This window comes from Schistocerca piceifrons, chromosome 1 (assembly GCF_021461385.2).
Source record: "Schistocerca piceifrons isolate TAMUIC-IGC-003096 chromosome 1, iqSchPice1.1, whole genome shotgun sequence".
Classification (NCBI taxonomy): domain Eukaryota; kingdom Metazoa; phylum Arthropoda; class Insecta; order Orthoptera; family Acrididae; genus Schistocerca; species Schistocerca piceifrons.
Window position 1 is genome coordinate 1,156,071,586 of NC_060138.1, and position 22,673 is coordinate 1,156,094,258.

The following is a 22,673-nucleotide window of genomic DNA, read 5'->3' on the forward strand; positions in this document are numbered from 1 at the left end:
TTTGCAGCCTAACACAGTTCTTGAAAAGAAGGCTGAAGAAAAGGATAACAATATAAAAATAGCTGTAGCACAACGACACAACGGAAAAAAAGGAAACTTCGCCCAAGCACATAAAATCGGACCAACAAGGAGAGGCAGTTTACAATATATGGGCACCTGTGAAAAGCAGAAAAATGGCAATAAAATAAAATCAGCGTCCGCAGTTATCCACAGGACAACTAAGTAGAAGACAAATCTACAACTTAATGATGGTCGTGGATACTTCGACTAGCACTCAACTAAACGTAGGCGAAGAAAAGGTTACAGGAGAACATGGTTTTGTTACAAGGAACGAGACCGGCGAAAGACTAATTGAGCTCTGTAAGAAATTTGATCTAGCAATAGCAAATACTCTGTTCAAGAGTCACAAGAGGTGGAAGTATACTTGGAAAAGACCGGGTGATGTGGAAAGATTTCAGTTAGCATACTGCATGGATTCCCAAATCAGATACTAGATTATAAGGCGTACCCTGAAGCAGATATAGACCCAGATCATAATTTAGTAGTGATGACGAGTAGGCTGTGAAAGGTCCCCTTAGAAAAATTATATATGACTGTGCTTAAACTGACACACAAAATTTTTTTAGCGCAACGCAATCTGACTTTCAATAATCCCTACAAAAGAATGGCCCTGACTAACATTAACCTATACCTTTCACAAATCACTTACCTCACAAAAATCTTCGTTACTCGAACTACTGCAATACAGCGAGCGCCACTATTACCAGCTAAATAAAAGATTCAAACTACGGAAGGCACTAACTACTGATAGGCATAGTTAGCAACTGAAAGATTTTAATAGAGAACAAACAATGTATTTACCTTAATAGTGTTCAAAAGTCATAATATATATAGCAGTTAATGACATCCAGTCTTACAATTGTACTGTCTCTGATGGACCCACGTCCAGATCATCCGCTCTCAAAATTCCGCCATCTCACTCCCCACATCCACCACTGCTGGCGGCTAACCTCCAACTGCGCAACGCTACGCGCAGTTCACATCCAACTGCCCAAAACTACAATGGCAGACAACAATGCAAACCAGCCACAGACTGCACACAGCACAGCCAGTGATTTTCATACAGAGCGCTACGTGGCGTTACCAATATAAAAACCTAAACAGCCTACTTACGTAGCCCCCATGCTCCCCACAAAAAATTTTACAAATTGTTTTGAGCAGTGGTCAATACAGATTTGAAAAAAATTTTCTTAATTACAATAACAAAGAAATCAAATGAACATACTTAATTATACAATGCTGGTCAAAAGCTAAAATTTTCTCACAGTCCATAAAGATAGTCCTGATCGTTCATCACAGTAAAACTGCAGCGTTTTTCTCAAAGTCTGAGTAGTAAAAGAGAATGCACATGGAAGTAGTGGAATTCCATGGAGTCATGAAGAAGTAGTATTGTCCTTCCAACGGAAAGACAGTGCTGACTCTTGACATGCAGACAGGTAATGGGCCACAACAGAGCAAACCCACAGCAGAGTCAGTCGAAGTTTTGAAGAATATTGGTAGGTAGGTCGTCACAGAGCAGATCCACTGTATTCCTGGTAGAGGTTACGGCATTGGTGGTCCACCAGAGGTGCAGGCCCATTGTAGTCCTTGTAGAAATAATGGTATTGGTGGGTCATCAAAGGTGCAGACCCACTGCAGTCCTTGTAGAAATAATGGTATTGGTGGGCCACCAAAGATGCAGACCCACTGCAGTCCATGTAGAGACGGTCAGCAGCCATCTGTTGCGACTGTGCAGGTGCACAATCACCACCGAAGAGTCTTGCGAAGAATATAGCAAGTCCATAAACCACCACTTATGCACTCACAAAGTTTTTTTTAATTGTCCTTAGAACGAGCAATGCTGTTAACCAGCCCCTTGCTGAATTATTAACACATGTGCAAACATATTGCCCATAGACTATGACCAACAGAAACGTGTGCAGTGAAATATAACTTACAAGTTACTTAATTTGATGAACTGGTGACAATTACAATTTTATAACATAAGAATAGAATTACAAAGGTACAAAATACATCATTAAAGAACATAACAATACAGATAACATTTGTAGTAATAGGGGCTTTACAAAAGAATAGAGATAAACATATACATTAGTGTTACAAAAATTATGGCATAAGTAAATATATAAAATAATGAGAATAGTTTTCGAAACATTAATTTCACACATGAGCATTGAAACAGAACAAACTTAATAATGTCTAAGCGTCTTTACAAAGAAAATATCATATTATTAGAAAAATTTCACAACATAATTCATATCAGCTAAACACATAAAGACAGGAAAAACACAAATATACAAGAGTACACAAACACATAGCCGAATAACACAAGAGGAAAGGGCAGGGTTTGTTTTCAGTGTAACATTTGGTACTGCAGTCCAGCCTAAAACTTCATTCCTTGAGTTTCAATAATCCCTACAAAAGAATGGCCCTGACTAACATTAACCTATACCTTTCACAAATCACTTACCTCACAAAAATCTTCGTTACTCGAACTACTGCAATACAGCGAGCGCCACTACTGCCAGCTAAATAAAAGATTCAAACTATGGAAGGCACTAACTACTGATAGCCATAGTTAGCAAATGAAAGAATTTAATAGAGAACAAACAATGTATTTACCTTAATAGTGTTCAAAAGTCATAATATATATAGCAGTTAATGACATCCAGTCTTACAAATGTACTGTCTCTGATGGACCCACGTCCAGATCATCTGCTCTCAAAATGCCGCCATCTCTCTCCCCACATCCACCACTGCGGCGGCTAACCTCCAACTGCGCAGCGCTACACGCTGTTCACATCCAGCTGCCGCTGCCCAACACTACAATGGCAGACAACAATGCAAACCAGCCACAGGCTGCACACAGCACAGCCAGTGATTTTCATACACAGCGCTACGTGGCGTTACCAATATAAAAACCTAAACAGCCTACTTACAGCTGATGTTTAAGAGATTAGCCAGGAAGTATCAATATGCACAGAAGCGGGACACGGGAGTACTAAGGAAGGACGGGGCACACTTGATGTTGTCTAGGATTATAGAAGTGGCAATGAGGAATAGTTCAGTAGGCAGTACAGTTTAAGCGGAATGGACATCACTAAAAAGTGCAGGCACAAAAGCTGGGAAGGAAAAAAATGGGTAAAATGAAGGTAAACGCGAAGAAACCATGGGTAACAGAAGAAATATTTCAGTTAATCAATAAAAGAAGAAGGTAAAAAGAACGTTCAGGGAAATTGAGGAATACAGAAATACAAGTCGCTGAGGAATGAAAGAAATAGGATGTGCAGGGATGCTAAGACGGAATGGCTGCATGAAAAATGTGAATAAATCGAAAAAGAAATGATTGTCCAAAGGACAATATAGGAGCGTCAAATAAAACGCAATGGTGGTAACATGAAGAGTGCAACGGGAATTCACCTGTTAAATGCAAAGGAGAGAGCGGATAGGTGGAAGGGGTACAGTGAAGGCCTCTTTAAGGAAAAGATTTGTCTGATGTGCTAGAAGAAGAAACAGAAGTCGATTTAGAAGACATAAGGGATCCAGCATTAGAATCAGAATATAACAGAGTTTTGTATGATTGAAGATCAGATAAGACCGAAAGGATGGATAACATTCCATAAGAACTTTTAAAACCATTGACCGAAGTGGCAACAAAATGCCTATTCACGTTGATGTGTAGAATGTATGAGTCTGGCGACATACCATCTGAGTTTCAGAAAAATATCATCCACACTATTCCGAAGACTGCAATACCTGACAAGTGCGAGAATTGTCGCACAATTTGCTTAACAGCTCAAGCATCCAAGTTGCTTACAAGAATAATACACAGAAGAATGGAAAACAAAACTAAGGATGTGTTAGATGACGATCCATTTGGCTTTAGGAAGGGTAAAGGCACCAGAGACGCATTTCTGATATTGTGGTTGGTAATGGATGCAAGATTAAGACACGTGCATAGGACTCGTCGACATGGAAAAAGTGTTCGACAGTGTAAAATGGTGCACGATCTTCGAAATTCTGAGAAAAAATAGGGGTAAGCTACAGGGAGGGAGGGTAATAGTTGAGGATGTAGGTTGCATGTGCTACTCTTAGATGAACAGATTGGCACAGGATAAGAATTCGTGGTGGGTAAGGAAACCAGGAAGAAAACTAGGACTCAAAAAACAAAAAGGAAAAGGTAGGTGTACGACCACTCCCATCACCACCTTGTCACTAAATCAAAGTTACTATCAACTGTTGGGTATAAGGTCCGTCAGTTATGCAAAACACCGGTTTTAAAGTTCCCAAACATGTTTCAGCACCTCTGTGCCATCCTCAGTGGGTTTCTGTTTTATTTAACCAGTACTGTGTACCGTTTTACTAGACGATTGCAAAATTACGTGAATATTTAGTTCAAACAACAATTTGTTTCTTTTAGTCAGTACCTTTACACTCGGTCTGCATGGTTTTTCAGGGCCACTTGTATTATTTATTACAGGTGGCTTGTCATCTGCAAACAAACGATGAGAAATTCTGTTAGGAGATAACCTATTGATTTCTGCTCTAAACGCAATTTAGTTTGTCGCGATATTTCGCACCTATATTCGTTTTTACTAACGTTTTTGTGTGGCAAGCCCTTTTTTCTCAGCGTCCTGATGAGGTGTTGTGAAGTACACGTAAAATTATACATACTTTCACAAAATATGGTTGGAAAAACACTTTGCACTTCAACAAAACATACTGTAATTGTGGTTGTTGTGTGTCCCAGCCCAGTCAGAGTTCATTTGTTCACCAGTGAGTTTGTCGGCCGCGGTGGTCTCGCGGTTCTAGGCGCGCAGTCCGGAACCGCGCGACTGCTACGGTCGCAGGTTCGAATCCTGCCTCGGGCATGGATGTGTGTGATGTCCTTAGGTTAGTTAGGTTTAAGTAGTTCTAAGTTCTAGGGGTAAGTCCCATAGTGCTCAGAGCCATTTGAACCATTTGAACCAGTGAGTTTGGCGCCAAATTTGATTTTTGTTTCCATTTTATGTGTGTGTGTGTGTGTGTGTGTGTGTGTGTGTGTGTGTGAGCGAGCGTGCGCGTGAGCGTTTGTGTGTTTGTGTGGTCTGTACGATTCTTAGCTGTTTGTGTTGCCTTTTACATGGTGTTCCTTTAGTGTGTAAAATGGTGAGTCTTGCAGAGTGTAGTGTATCCATTTTTCGTGTGTGTGTGTGTGTGTGTGTGTGTGTGATTGGAGACGGGAGGGTTTTTAGACTTTTTAGCTGTTTGTGTTGTCATTTTTGTAAGGTTCTTTTACTGTGTTAAATAGTGTGCCCTTGCAGAGTGTAGTGTATTCAGTTATGACCTACCTTCCTCCCGCTATTGTCTTCTGTATGTGGAAGTGTTCCTCAATGGTGAGTTGAGTTTGCTGTATAGGCTGTGGCCGAGTTTAATATTCTTAAGTCTGTTTCTGTTGTTATTGTGTGGTGACTGTGGGCTATTAGGTGGTCAGCATATGTGCTATGGGAGCTGTTGCTTTTTACGGCTCTGAGATGTATCCAATATCGGGTTTAGAAGTGTCTGCATTTCTGTCCTATGTATGTATCCAATATCGGGTTTAGAAGTTTCTGCATTTCTGTCCTATGTATGTATATATAGATGTTCGTTTTTTTTCTGCACACTGTTCGAAATTGGAATAACAGAGAATTATTGTGAAGTTGGTTTGGTTAAGCCTCTGGCAGGCACTTAAGTGTGAGTTGCAGAGTTTCCATATGTATGCAGACGTAGAATTGCTGGTGTGACTCTTCTTGTTGTACATGACTGAAATATAGTGTGTTTCTATCTAATTTCTCTCTTAAGGGAGAACCCATTTTCATTCAATAATTTTTCAACTACTACAATGACATCTTCTTCTGTCACTTTCTCTCTAATAGGGTTTATTATAACATTAGTATTGTTTGCAAATCGTACCAATTCTGCTTGCTGTATGTTAAATGGAAGGTATTTATATATTTAAGGAATATGAGGGATCCTGAAATGGAACCCTGTGGGAATTCCTCCCTGATTTGTCAACAGTCACCTGAATTTTCTCTCCTTCTTACATTGTCTGCATTATTCAACACAAATCTTTGGATTACGTTTTTTAATGGTGATTGAAATTAATCATTTGTATTACTATTCGAGCTGCAGTGATTCGCTTCTTAGTGGGAAATGGTAAGCTGTTATTACTTTCATAATAATGTTTTAAGCAACTTAGTAGAGTGTTATTGAACAATAGAGAAATTGCATATGTTGTTTGTTGTTGTTGTGGCCTATCCCATTCATGCCGCTCGATTCTTATAACAGCCATCTGGTTTCAGTACAAATTATAAATAGCCTTTCGCTCCCTGTATTTTATCCCTGCCACCTTCAGAATTTGAAAGAGAGTATTCCAGTCAACACTGTCAAAAGCTTTCTCCAAGTCTACAAATGCTAGAAACGTAGGTTAGCCTTTCCTTAATCTATTTTTTAAGATGAGTTGTAGGGTCGGTATTGCCTCACGTGTTCCAGCATTTCTTCGGAATCCAAACTGATCTTCCCCGAGGTCGGGTTCCACCAGTTTTTCCATTCGTCTGTAAAGAATTCGTGTTAGTATTTTGCAGCCATGGCTTATTAAACTGATAAGCTGATAAGATATAACTGATAAGATATAATTGATAAGATATAACTGATAAGATATAACTGGTAATTTTCACATCTGTCAACACCTGATTTCTTTGGGATTGGGATTATTATATTCTTCTTGAAGTCTGTGGGTATTTCACCTGTCTTATACATCTTGCTCACCAGATGGTAGAATTTTGTCGTGGCTGGCTCTCCCAAGGCTGTCAGTAGTTCTAATGGAATGTTGCCTACTCCCGGGACCTTGTTTCGACTTGGATCTTTCAGTGCTCTCTCAAACTCTTCACGCAGTATCATATCTCCCATTTCATCTTCATCTACATCTTTCAAAGGCATATACAGCATGACATATTCACAGATAATGTTATTAACATTTACAAAATGTTTAAACTCTAAGAAGATACTTCAGTTCCGATTTTGGTTAAAGAAACAGTTGCTGAGTCTTGGTCAGCTTCCTGTAAGACACTACAGCATGGGTGCTTTTTCTGTCTGAAATGCTGGCATAAGGTGGTCTCGTGTTTATCTTTGTATCACTAAGACGAATAATATTTTCTTCAAATTTACAGGGTTTTTACTTAATATTATCATTTTCCTTGTCCTAACTTTGAGTTTTGAATGATTTTGCAACCTTTTTTAACGGTGAGCGTCGAGTTAAGTTAGATGTCACTAATATGGTGGTGTTAGTGATTGTCCGCCATTGCTGCAGCCCAGAGTGTGCATCACATGGACAATAAAAGAACGTGCATTTATTCTAAACTAACAGTACGAAGTCCGGTAACTTTGAAATAATCATTGCGATGCAAAGCAAATACTGGCACTGAAATACTGATCCTTCCCCACACGGTGATGTATCAGCCTGCTAGCAAAGAACAAGCAATCATTCATTGCACTGATTTCCATCTCAACTCCCGTCCTTAAGATAATTCTACATTCTGATAAAATTGACACTTAATATTTAATTCAAGATGAATTTTAAAAGTGTAATGAAATAAATTTTAGCTTTCGTCTTATATAGCCAAATTTTGTGTAAATAAAAGAAGTTATAAATTATGAAAATGTAGGATTCTACAGCCAGCATCAATTTGAGTAAAATCATCTCATGTGTTGGGCCACTTTCTTACTAAATGCTTAACTCCAGCTTTATTCAAATTATTACAAAGTATGTAAGTAACAATCTTGTTGTTGACACACCTAAGTTTTTTGTTTGTTATTGATCTGCCGATTTTTAGTGTACCGTTTCTGTAAGTAAATGTAGTAAACGTATAATAGTTGGGTACTGTAAAACATCTACCACCACATAAAATTGGTTTGCAATGTGACACTTAAAAGAAAAACTTCTCGCTTTATCTGCATCAAGTAGGAGACGGACGCCAACGTGTTCCGTCAGCATCGGACACGTAATTTTTTCCGACAGTAAACGATAATATAATAAGGTGATGAACAGAATGTAAAAATCTATTTTTAATGTTTATGCCTCAGTTTGTTGTTTGGTTCTTTAAACATTACATTACACTAAATTAATACTTGTTTTCGTTTTTTTATAGGGACAACATAGTTGTATGGAGATAAACAGTGATTAATATACTTATTCAATTATTCAAAATGACAGCCATAATAGCATTACTTATTTTGCCGCGAACTAAAGGCATAGTTACCAACCGCGCACAGGCAAGGTGTTGACTCCAGCGAGTGACGAAATGGTGTAAATTGTGCTGAAGATGACCCCATCGCTGGTTGAAACCGGTTGGCGGCAAAATAAATAATGCGATTGTGACTGTCATTTTGAATAATCGACATTTCGTAATGGTGGCGAATGTGTCAGTTTAACGTTAGTTTCCTTTGTACAATACAATTTTTTTGCAGTTACTACTTCATATCTAAAAATTATATGTATGGAATGTCGTATCAAGCGTCAAACTTTTAGGTGGAAAAATTCATTTTCGTTGCAAAAGGTTATATAACTGGCTGATAAACGGTTATAAACTCCATTTGTCCATTAGTGTATGTAGTTTTTCAAAGACTCTTTCAGTTTATTCCTTGGAGAAACCTACTGTTCGCTGCATATTGGTGGATTCGGCTGTCGTCAGCTTTTCATAAAATTATAGTAAAAGTCTGTAACAGTTACTTTTTGTCTTGCTGAATTGATATTTCGTTTTCAGTGGCTCTTCATGAGTGTAGACTAAATATAACAATTAAACTTTACTCTAAGACATTTCCTCGCGATCTAAATGTTGAAACTAATTGTAGAATACTGTTTCTCGTCCATTACTGAACTGTTCCAGAAAAAACTTATTCGTAACTAAAACAAGTTTCATGGCTTCATCTTTTTTTTCTCGTAAAGCCTTAAGTCCATCACCTTATGTACATCTCGGAAATAAATATTTCTCACTAGTTTTCCCGATTTTTGTTGATAAGTCTTATCTTTCCTATGGATTCATTAATGTTATTTTCATCCTACTTGTATCCTGAGTTCTCTGTTTTCGACTGTTAAAATCGTAAAAACATATGTTTTCATTGTATCTGTTCTAAACAACTGAAGTAGCTTTTCCCTATACATCCCAGCGTTCCGCTGTGCTAGTTGGAGACTTCAGTATTTATCATCTTGGGCTAGAGATCATCACAGCCTATTATATAGAGAGTAATACCGGTTGTTTATGGGCTCTGAGTACTATGGGACTTAACTTCTATGGTCATCAGTCCCCTAGAACTTAGAACTACTTAAACCTAACTAACCTAAGGACATCACACAACACCCAGTCATCACGAGGTAGAGAAAATCCCTGACCTCGCAGGGAATCGAACCCGGGAACCCGGGCGTGGGAAGCGAGAATGCTACCGCACGACCACGAGCTGCGGACACCGGTTGTTTATATAGATACCGTAAAATGTAATGTAAGTTAGTTGTGAACATAACGTAACGTCCCGAAATCAAGTTCGTGGACCGGAAAGGTGTCCAGAGGCAGTTAACCTGTCGCAACTCTGAAACGCACTGGTGTTTTGACTCAGAATCGAATGAGCGGTTATGTTGGATCATAGTTCTTATTGCAATCTACATCTACATCTATACTCCGCAAGCCACCAAACGGTGTGTGGCGGAGGGCACTGTCATTACCTCCCTTTCCTGTTCCAGTCGTGTATGGTTCGCGAGAAGAACGACTGCCGGAAAACCTCCGTACGCGCTTGAATCTCTCTAATTTTACATTCGTGATCTCCTCGGGAGATATAAGTAGGGGGAAGCAATATATTCGATACCTCATCCAGAAACGCACCCTCTCGAAACCCGAACAACAAGCTACACCGCGATGCAGAGCGCGTCTCTTGCAGAGTCCGCCACTTGAGTTTGCTAAACATCTCCGTAACGCTATCACGGTTACCAAATAACCCTGTGACGAAACGAGCCGCTCTTCTTTGGATCTTCTCTATCTCCTCTGTCAATCCGACGTGGTACGGATCCCACACTGATGAGCAATACTCAAATATAGGCCGAACGAGTGTTTTGTAAGCCACCTCCTTTGTTGATGGACTACATTTTCTAAGCACTCTCCCAATGAATCTCAACCTGGCACCCGCCTTACCAACAATTAATTTTATATGATCATTTCACTTCAAATCGTTCCGTACGCGTACTCCCAGATACTTTACAGAAGTAACTGCTACCAATGTTTGTTCCGCTATCATATAATCATACAATAAAGGATCCTTCTTCCTATGTATTCGCAATACATTACATTTGTCCATGTTAAGGGTCAGTTGCCACCCCCTGCACCAAGTGCCTATCCCCTGCAGATCTTCCTGCATTTCGCTGCAATTTTCTAATGTTGCAACTTCTCTGTATACTGCAGCATCATCCGCGAAAAACCGCACGGCACTTCCGACACTATCTACTACACTGCATTTTGTATCTTTGCTTCCTGGATAATCCCCATTATGTTACATTACTCTCGCACCTAACAGAACTATACTCGAGCCAGAGCAGGTGAAGGTGAGTAAGTGCTTGTTCTTTATGCCTACCTGCCAGATCTGGCAGTAGTGTTTGCGCGCTGTGTGATGGCTATCCGCGGTTCCCGGTTGGACATTACCCGCTGCGCACCAACACAGAACGCAACGAAACGGAACGCAACGTAACGGAACGGCGGCGCACGGCCAATAAAGCGGGCGCCCGACTAATGGCGCAGCCGTCCTCGCCGTGCAACCATTAGCTCCGCCTCAAAGTGCGCCTGCCGTATATGTAGATGCCGCCGCTGCCGCGGGACTTTGATGCGACCATTCTGCGAGCGGAACTGGCATTATTTGAGATATATTGGAGGTTCCACTGCACATCCTGCGGTCACGGTACCCCTGGCACGGACCGTTTTCTTATTTGCAGCGTCACATCGCAGGACTGCGTCAGTGATTCACAGAGTACTGCCACGTCGTCAACGTTTACATCTGTAGGCCTATAACCACTAATGAGCCGAAACATTACGACCGCTGCTCACCGCGACGCTGTATGGCGCCGCATGGTGGCGTCTCGGGTAAGGGATGTATAGAGATGAGGCCCCTACACGCCCGCACCTAGGTGGTGACCAAATCATAAGTTCTACCGTCACCCCCGTCAACATGTTAGTTATGGGCTGTGATGTTATCCTTGCGTCTGGGTAAGACTACGCATTAACACGGTCCATCAGGTGATAGATAGTGGACGAAACGCGAATAAGGGTAGCAATTTGAAGAGCAGAGGGAAAAAAAGTGCCAAGGCTCGTGCCGTGGGAAAAAACCTCTGCGACAGTGGGATGGGTAGTAAGAGGAATAGTGGCTTACTAGCTGCGATAGTTCACGCAAGGTTGGGTTTGTTAGAGTGGGTATCATGCATCATTACCGTGGCAGATGATGGCGATGTACCCCAGTTTGCTGCAGCTGCTGCATTTCCTGGAACAATCAGGATCGTTATACAGTAGTGGGAGATCGGCCATAGATCATCTCACTGTGTGGGGGATGTGTGGAGCTTGTCTGCATGTAGTGTACGGTACGGCTTCCCTGCGTGGTGCCAGTTATTCGGCAAGTGCGTTGCAACTGGATATCCAGTAATGGTGGCTGGTTAGCAGGGGCTCACCTGTACCGTTGTGCTTGCGTGTACTTGGCCATAGATGTTAGGTCCTTACAAGTATGTCTTTTGGTCTTTTATGTTTCCATCTATGGTTGTGGTCGTAGTTCCCCAGATTCAGAATGAACAGGTTCTGCGGATGTCTGGAGTTTCTGTATAGTCTTGTGGTGAGTTTGTGGATTACCTCCGTGAGAGTCTCAAGTCGGTATTCCCGGTAAAGATCCGCGATGCGTGTGTATAGTGGAGCATTGCTCATGATTTTGACTACTTTGTTTTGTATGATCTACAGACGGCGCAGGCGTGTGGGCGCAGCGTATCCCCAGACAGGGGCTGCGTACGTCATCAGTGGTCTAATAAGTATATGGACCTCAACACCTTTCTGTTCAGTGTGCTACGCCTGTTGAGCATAGGGTAGAGCCTTTGAGCCTCGCGCTTGCTTTGCTGGTCATGTTTGTATGTGGTCCCCCCAGAGTAATTTCCGGTCCAGCGAGACACCGATGTATTTGACTTTCACGCGGAAACGTATTTGGCGTGCATGTAGAGTTATTGGTCTGCAGTATCGGCGTTTGCGCAGTTGCTTCGGTCTTCTAGTGAACAGTACGGCTTCGCACTTGTCGACGTTTCTCTAACCAAGGCTCAGCCACTCTGAGTGCCGTCTGTAATCGTGACGTAATGTTTGATGGTTTCCAATCTTGCGCGAAGATGGCTATGTCATCCGCGTAGATTGCCATCGTTGTGATGTGTGTGGTTACGAGATCGTTTATGTAGAGGTTAAACAGTAGGGGCCCTAGGATGCTTCCCTGGTGTACCCCCGCGCGTGTACCGTGTCGTGTTGATTGTTTTCCCTGCACGTCAGTGTTGAAACTTCTTTCTTTGAGGTATGAGTGTATGAGACGCACCGGCCCGTCGAGGAACCGCGGGTCGCTGAGTTTGCGAATGAGGCCATTGTGCCATAGACAGTCGAAAGCCTTTTCTATGTCCAGGAACACCACACCTGTTGCTTTGTTTGTGTTGAAGCCATGTGTTATAGGTTCAACGACCCATAAGAGTTGTTGTGTTGTGCAGTGGTGATTCCTGAAGCTGAATTGCTCCGGTCTCAAGATGTCATTTGTTATGCAGTGCCTAGTGAAGGGAAGTATCTGAGCAGAGCAGACACGAATGCGACGATACGGGCCTAAAATTGGGAAATCCAGAGACTTAGGCGAAGGACAGATTGTTGTGGCCCGGCCACTGGAAACGGCGAAGCTTGTTGGCTGTTTGCCTTGTGCTATCGGGTGCGTAATTGAAATGTGGTTGAAGGACCGTGAAACTGCGTACAAGCAGGCGACTAGGTGACGGACGTCAAGCCTCATCCCAGAACGTGGATGGCGGGGACTTGCGGTTCATGGTTTCATTGCAGCGGATACAGGCAGACAGTCGTACGAAATAGTATTGAATAGGTTTTCTGAAAACTTTCTTGACCAGCTAACTCGGCAGCCCAGGTGCAATGGAAATAACTGAGATCTTGTAGCTACAAATAGGCCGGTATGATCGACAACGTCGGTATAGAAATGGGGATTAGCGATAGTGATGTCATTACAGCATTTATAATTACGAAACTTAAAAAGCCAGTCAAGGAAGTTTGGACAATGTGGCTGCTAGACAGAGAAGATAAGCAGTTGTTAGCATCTCACTTAGACAGTGAACTCACGTCACTTAGGTCCAGTAAGAAGGACGTACAGGGATTACAGGCAAAGTTCAGGCGGACTGTAAATCATACTTTAGAGAGTTACGTGCCTAGTAAGTAGACAAAGAATAGAAAAGACCTATTACGGTTTAATAACGAAATATGGAACATGCTGAGGAAGCGAAAGGTACTAGGGATTTGTGCGTCTGTGAAAAGAGCTAATCTCGAAGCGTACAACAATTACCACCGTAATACCATAGCAAAAGATCTGGCAGGGGATCGGAGAAAATTCTGGTCCTATGTAAATTCGGTACGCGTGTTTAAGCCTTCCAAACAGTCCCCTTTTGACCAGTCTGGTATGGCAGTTGAATATAGCAAAACAAAAGCCGACGTTTAAAGAAAAAATGGTTCAATCCTGCCTCGGGCATGGATGTTTGTGATGTCCTTAGGTTAGTTAGGTTTAAGTAGTTCTAAGTTCTAGGGGACTGATGACCTTAGCTGTTAAGTCCCATAGTGCTCAGAGCCATTTGAACCATTTTCTCACATGACATACTGCTAACTATGGCAGAAGGGCGACATGGACATTCCATATACACTCCTGGAAATGGAAAAAAGAACACATTGACACCGGTGTGTCAGACCCACCATACTTGCTCCGGACACTGCGAGAGGGCTGTACAAGCAATGATCACACGCACGGCACAGCGGACACACCAGGAACCGCGGTGTTGGCCGTCGAATGGCGCTAGCTGTGCAGCATTTGTGCACCGCCGCCGTCAGTGTCAGCCAGTTTGCCGTGGCATACGGAGCTCCATCGCAGTCTTTAACACTGGTAGCATGCCGCGACAGCATGGACGTGAACCGTATGTGCAGTTGACGACCTTTGAGCGAGGGCGTATAGTGGGCATGCGGGAGGCCGGGTGGACGTACCGCCGAATTGCTCAACACGTGGGGCGTGAGGTCTCCACAGTACATCGATGTTGTCGCCAGTGGTCGGCGGAAGGTGCACGTGCCGTCGACCTGGGACCGGACCGCAGCGACGCACGGATGCACGCCAAGACCGTAGGATCCTACGCAGTGCCATAGGGGACCGCACCGCCACTTCCCAGCAAATTAGGGGCACTGTTGCTCCTGGGGTATCGGCGAGGACCATTCGCAACCGTCTCCATGAAGCTGGGCTACGGTCCCGCACACCGTTAGGCCGTCTTCCGCTCACGCCCCAACATCGTGCAGCCCGCCTCCAGTGGTGTCGCGACAGGCGTGAATGGAGGGACGGATGGAGACGTGTCGTCTTCAGCGATGAGAGTCGCTTCTGCCTTGATGCCAATGATGGTCGTATGCGTGTTTGGCGCCGTGCAGGTGAGCGCCACAATCAGGACTGCATACGACCGAGGCACACAGGGCCAACACCCGGCATCATGGTGTGGGGAGCGATCTCCTACACTGGCCGTACACCACTGGTGATCGTCGAGGGGACACTGAATAGTGCACGGTACATCCAAACCGTCATCGAACCCATCCTAGACCGGCAAGGGAACTTGCTGTTCCAACAGGACAATGCACGTCCGCATGTATCCCGTACCACCCAACGTGCTCTAGAAGGTGTAAGTCAACTACCCTGGCCAGCAAGATCTCCGGACCTGTCCCCCATTGAGCATGTTTGGGACTGGATGAAGCGTCGTCTCACGCGGTCTGCACGTCCAGCACGAACGCTGGTCCAACTGAGGCGCCAGGTGGAAATGGCATGGCAAGCCGTTCCAGAGGACTACATCCAGCATCTCTACGATCGTCTCCATGGGAGAATAGCAGCCTGCATTGCTGCGAAAGGTGGATATACACTGTACTAGTGCCGACATTGTGCGTGCTCTGTTGCCTGTGTCTATGTGCCTGTGGTTCTGTCAGTGTGATCATGTGATGTATCTGACCCCAGGAATGTGTCAATAAAGTTTCCCCTTCCTGGGACAATGAATTCACGGTGTTCTTATTTCAATTTCCAGGAGTGTATTTAGATTTCCGGAAAGCAATAGACACGATGCCCCAATTCAGGCTGTTAATGAAGGTACGAGCATATGGAATAAGCTCACAGTTACGTGACTGGCTCGAAGTCTTCGTAAGTAATAAAACCCAATATGTTGTCCTTGGCGGTGAGTGTTCATTAGAGACAAGGGTATCGTCAGGAATACCGGAGGGAAGTTTTACGGGAGCGCTGTTGTTCGCTATATACGTAAAAGATTTGGCGGGCTGGGTGGGGAGCAATCTGAGGTTATTTGCTGATAATGCTGTGGTGTACGGCAAGGTGTAGAAGTTAAGTGACTATATGAAGATACAAGGCGACTTAGACAAAATTTCTAGTTGTTGTGATGAATGGCAGCCAGCTCTAAATGTGAGAAAATATAAGTTAATGTGGATGAATATGAAAAACAAAGGTGTAAAGTTCGGATGCAGCATTAGTATTGTAGTGCATGACACAGTCACGTCGTTTAAATATCTGGGAGTAACGTTGCAAAGCGATGTGAAATGGAACGAGCAAGTGAGAACTGCGGTAGGGAAGGCGAGAGGTCGATTTCGGTTTACTGGGAGAATTTTAGGAAAGTGTGGTTCATCTATAAAGGAGACCACATGTAGGACGCTGATACAACCTTTTCTTAAATACTGCTTGAGTGTTTGGGCTCCGTACCGCCCCGGATTGAAGGAAAACATCGAAGCAGTTCAGAGTCGGGCTACTAGGTTTGTTACCGGTAGGTTCGAACAACACGTAAGTGTTATGGAGACACTTCGGGAACTCAAATGCGAATTCCTGGAGGGAAAGTGACGTTCTTTTCGAGGAACACTATTGAGAAAACTTAGAGAACCGGCATTTGAAGGTAGTTGCCGTACGATTGTACTGCTTGCAACATGTTGTTGTTGTTGTTGTGGTCTTCAGTCCTGAGACTGGTTTGATGCAGCTCTCCATGCTACTCTATCCTGTGCAAGCTTCTTCATCTCCCAGTACCTACTGCAACCTACATCCTTCTGAATCTGCTTAGTGTATTCATCTCTGGGTCTCTCTCTACGATTTTTACCCTCCACGCTGCCCTCCAATGCTAAATTTGTGATCCCTTGATGCCTCAAAACATGTCCTACGAACCGATCCCTTCTTCCAGTCAAGTTGTGCCACAAACTTCTCTTCTCCCCAATCCTATTCAATACCTCCTCATTAGTTATGTGATCTACCCACCATATCTTCAGCATTCTTCTGTAGCAACACATTTCGAAAGCTTCTATTCTCTTCTTGTCCATACTAGTTATTGTCCATGTTTCACTCCCATACATGGCTACACTCCATACAAATACTTTCAGAAACGTCTTCCTGACACTTAAATCTATACTCGATGTTAACAAATTTCTCTTCTTCAGAAACGCTTTCCTTGCCATTGCCAGTCTACATTTTATATCCTCTCTACTTCGACCACCATCAGTTATTTTACTCCCGAAATAGCAAAACTCCTTTACTACTTTAAGTGTCTCATTTCCTAATCTAATTCCCTCAGCATCACCCGATTTAATTTGACTACATTCCATTATCCTCGTTTTGCTTTTGTTGATGTTCATCTTATATCGTCCTTTCAAGACACTGTCCATTCCGTTCAACTGCTCTTCCAAGTCCTTTGCTGTCTCTGACAGAATTACAATGTCATCGGCGAACCTCAAAGTTTTTACTTCTTCTCCATGAATTTTAATACCTACTCCGAATTTTTCTTTTGTTTCCTTTACTGCTTGCTCAATATACAGATTGAACAACATCGGGGAGAGGCTACAACCCTGTCTCACTCCTTTCCCAATCACTGCTTCCCTTTCATGCCCCTCGACTCTTATAACTGCCATCTGGTTTCTGTACAAATTGTAAATAGCCTTTCGCTCCCTGTATTTTACCCCTGCCACCTTTAGAATGTGAAAGAGAGTATTCCAGTCAACATTGTCAAAAGCTTTCTCTAAGTCTACAAATGCTAGAAACGTAGGTTTGCCTTTTCTTAATCTTTCTTCTAAGGTAAGTCGTAAGGTTAGTATTGCCTCACGTGCTCCAACATTTCTACGGAATCCAAACTGATCTTCCCCGAGGTCCGCTTCTACCAGTTTTTCCATTCGTCTGTAAAGAATTCGCGTTAGTATTTTGCAGCTGTGACTTATTAAACTGATAGCATACATACGTTGCTCAAAAGGAGTACGAAGATACGATACGAGAAACTGGGGCTTATACGGTGGGATACAGACAGTCGTTTTCCCCTCGCTCTATTTGCGAGTGAAACAGGAAAGGAAATGATTGTTAGTGTTCAGGGTACCGTCCGCCATCCACCGTACCATGGTTTGCGGAGACACTTTGCAGATGTAGGTGTATATGTAGACTATACTCTTGCATGAAAGGTGACGATTGTGAAGTAAAATTTTTCTATTATGGTCCTAGTGGGCCATTTGAAGTCGTGTACTATTCACTGCAGATGCTCTTTGTGGATCAAAGATTGTTTTTCATTAGGTTCTTTATATACTGCAGAATCTTCAAAACAAAAGTATTTGTAAATGTATTTTGTAATATTTCATGTTAGATATGTGTGGTTTCAATTTTATACTTTTAGTACATTTTCATATCTCTCACCTTCACTATTTTCCTATAACATACTATTACTTTCTTTCTCTTATGTAATCATACTTTCCGCCATCCCTTCCCCACCCCCTTCTGAAGATCCAACAACGAGGCACTACTATGTAGGTAAGAGTTATACTAGACATACTCTTCGTGAAACTGTAATTTGGCTCTTTGTACGCCAAAGCCTGCTCTTAACATACCTTCCGGTGGATTATTTGTTCTTGTAAAGGAATAATTTATTGTAATTTTTTTCAGTAAGAAAAAAACTAAGGTGAATTCCCCGTAAACGATGTTGCATTATATATTCTCCTTAAATGAGGAGACTTTGTAATTTGTATCTTTGTGGACAAAACGTTCTTAAATACAAAAAACGATTTTCATGTAAGCTTTTTAATATACTTACGGAAGTTATTGGGCGTCCTCACGAGTTTTGCTAGCAAAGATTCTTGTTCTCATTTCTATGGTTCCTCCCACTTTATACTCCCACCTTCTCTTCTGGCTGGCTTCCGTCCTTCCTTCCACCTCCCCTCCACCTACCCACTTAGCTTCCTACGTTTTTGTTTTACTTTTTATTCGTTCTTTGCTTTGTTCTGTAGGTACATTGACTTGGTCAGTAATTTTTTTGTGGGTTGACACCACACACTCCCCATCTGCACATACCCTCCCCGCCCTGGTGATTGTGAATGTAATACTAGTATATTCACCTACTTAATTAATTACGTAACTGTTAATTGCCCATGTCTCCCTCAGATTGTTACCGTTTTTCTTCTCCCCCTCTCCACTGTCCCGCGTCGTTCCGTCCCAAAATAAATATTCAAATGTATTGAAATCTTATGGGACTCAGTCCCTAAGCTTCCACACTACCTAACCTAAATTATCCTAAGGACAAATACACACACCCATGCCCGAGGGAGGTCTCGAACCTCAGCCGGGACCAGCCGATCAGCCCATGACTACAGCGCCTCAGACCGCTCGGCTAATCCCGTGCGGCCGCTCCGTCCCCCTCTCGCCCTCCCCTCCATCTCCTTGTCAGTTCTTCTAACATCTTTCCCAACTACTTTTTCCTTTCTTTACATTGTTCATGTTTCCCATGTACTGCCTCATATTGCCGGCCGAAGTGGCCGAGCGGTTCTGTGCGCTTCGGTCTGGAACCGCGAGACCGCTACGGTCGCAGTTTCGAATCCTGCCTCGGGCATGGATGTGTGTGATGTCCTTAGGTTAGCTAGGTTTAAGTAGTTATAAGTTCTAGCGGACTAATGACCTCAGAAGTTGAGTCCCATAGTGCTCAGAGCCATTTGAACCATTTTTTTGTCTCATATATTTTTAACTTACTTTCATTTGTGCGTTTGTTATTGACTTCGGATGTGAATAAGGCTGCTTTGTGCAATCATTATATAGCTGAAGATTTTACTGACTATGGTTGATCTCCAACAGCAACTTCTAGTCGTTTACATCATGGTATAGCATTCCTAATGTATATTTATGTCTATCAGTACCGTGTTTATAACCTTACGTTAAATTGTCAAATTGTGCAGTCTCTAACATTTTGTATTTTCGCGTTAGGCTAAGCTTGAAAATGGTCTGCAGCACTGTGCAAAATAAAAGATCATGAGTTTCAACGTTCATATCTCACACATCCACGTTGATGAAACTGACAAATTCCAATCATTCACTCCGGAGACTGTTCAACGTTTGTTTGTACATGAGTTCCACCCCTCAATTCGCACTTTCGGTTAGCGTATTTATTTCTCTCGCTATTGATCAGTATTGTCGGTGCGACACGAAAAAGCCCTGCCCGCGGGAAAAGGCGCGAAACGGCAGAACGTTCTAGAAGATTAGGCTCGCCGCCTAGCGATTGCTGCTAAGTATCTCGCTGCTAATGATATCGATTACTGAATCCTTACACATGGCAGTCTTAGGGGGGATGATGACAATTAACATTTAGGGGGGTTTATAGTAACCAACTGCGATCTCCAAGAAAAGAACCATTTCGACGTGCTTGTGTCACAAGCCTCTGTTCATGCACATCTGGACACCTATTAATGGACAGTGGTATGGGGTGTGCCCATCCTTCCTCTGTCTGACAGCTTCAACTCTGATGGGGACCTCTTACAATTAGGTGTCTGTATACCTGTGGAGGAATGACAGCTCATTATGCCTCAAGGGCTGAAATCATGGAAGTTAGTGATATTGGACACTGTGTTCTGGAACCAAACGAGATTCTAAGTGATCCCAAAAGTGTTGCATTGGGTTCAGGAAGGACTCTGGGCAGGACAGTCCATTTCAGGATTGTTCTTGTCAACAGTACATTCCCTCTCAGCTCCTCTGTGACAGGGTGCACTGTCATGCTGACAGTCATCCCCGAACAGTTCCCCTTCTGTATACTGTACGCAATGCTGTAAAATGTAGTCATACCCTTCCGCATCCAGAGTTTTCTTAATAGCAATAAGGGGACCTAACAAGAAGCGCGGAAAACACCCTGTATCTTATCACCATGTCTTCTGTACTTCGCTCACTGTTGACATGAAAGCAAGTAAAGTTCTCCAACGGACTGCCACTGCATAAAGTGTCATTCATCATTCCAAATCACTCATTTCCAGTCATCCACTGTCCAGTGGAGCCTCTCTTTACACCCACTTAAGCGTCGCCTAGCACTGACCACAGAAACGTGTGACTGATGAGCTGTTCGACCACTGTGCCTCATTCTTTTCTCTACGCCAGTAGCTATGGTAACTGGATTGTTGGTGGCATTATGGAATTCGCAATCACATCCCCAACAATGCACTTGGACAACTTCAGAAAGGATTAAATAGTTTACATGGATGTGTTATCCAGTTGAAATCCAATGAGTAGTCCACATTCTAAAATACTGAGCGCTCCTGACCGACTCATTCTGCTACTCCCCACCTCCCCAACTCCCTCTATACTAGCGAGTTCGCCTCTCCTGACAACTAGAGGTCAGTTCCGCATTACATTGGAGTATCTGGCTACATATAATAAGATGCAGTATGGTCTACCTTTTTTCTTAAAACAGATAACAGAAATAGTGTCCTACAAATAATACGTAATTTCGTCAAGACAAAATAAGTTACGTTTTTGTGACGTGATCTTCCTCACTACAAAAAGTAAATTATCTAGAAGACATGGTATGAAGTCAGTTTGACGTCGCACACGTACACACCATTGGTGGGCGTGTAAATCACTAGAGATGCTACTCTTAATGACAGAACAGCCAACAGAGTGCATTAGCGTTGTTCAACCTCATTTTTGTTACCAGTCCTTGTCTGATTAGTAATCAAAAACATCCACAGTCCCGTGAACGAAACCCGCCACAGCTTAAAACTTGACTAATAATTTGCATCAGCGGTCGAAGACTTCCTCCATAAGAAGCCACCCTCATCCTGCCAACAGCCTTATCAAAGAGGACAAAGGAGCGGACAGAGATTCAGGGCACTCTCTTCTCCCTGGGGTGGGATACTGACCCTAAAGGCCGAAGAATCAGCAATGATCTACGACATGAGGATGCAGAAGGCAATGGAAACCACTGCATTAAAAACACCTAACGTGTATCCACATGTGGCCTGAAATTGAAAAAGTGTCATAATGATTTCTCCACTGCCAAAAGATACTGGAATAGCCCTCCAAAAGAAATGGCTCTGAGCACTATGGGACTTAACATCTGTGGTCATCAGTCCCCTAGAACTTAGAACTACTTAAACCTAACTAACCTAAGGACATCACACACATCCACGCCCAAGGCAGGATTCGAACCTGCGACCGTAGTAGTAGCGCGGCTCCGGACTGAGCGCCTGAACCGCTAGACCACCGCGCCCGGCAATAGCCCTCCATTCGGATCTCTGAGAGGAACCACCAAGGCGGAGATGACCATGAGAAAACGGTTGAATTACCAACGAAAGGGTAGTGTTCTACGAACCGGGCTGGGAAGGTCAGAAGCTTGAACGTGGTAGGGAAACTAGAAAATCGGAAAAGGAAAATGCAAAGGCTCAATCTAGATATAGTAAGGGTCAGTGAGGTGAAATGGAAAGAAGACATGGATTTCTGGTCAGATGAGTATAGGGTATACCAACTGAAGTGTTGGCAGAAGTGCCAACACCGTGTTGCTAAAGGAGGCCGAAATGCACGCTTTTAAGCTCACGCAGATTGGCGAGAGGTCTGGAACAAGGTAAAGTAATTATCCTATAAAGAAAAGAACGTAGTTCTTGGAATACTTAACTTTAATCCACAATTGGAGAAAATCGCTCTTGTTAGACATTATTACACTGAATATAAACTGGTAATGGCGCCTTGCTAGGTCGTAGCAAATGACGTAGCTGAAGGCTATGCTAACTATCGTCTCGGCAAATGAGAGCGTATTTGTCAGTGAACCATTGCTATTAACGTCGGCTGTACAACTGGGGCGAGTGCTATTAAGTCTCTCTAGACCTGCCGTGTGGTGGCGCTCGGTCTGCAATCACTGACAGTGGCGACACGCGGGTCCGACATATACTAGCGGACCGCGGCCGATTTAAAGGCTACCACCTAGCAAGTGTGGTGTCTGGCGGTGACACCACATCAACAACAACAGAAAATGGTATAAGGGGATAGGATTCGTTATGAATAGG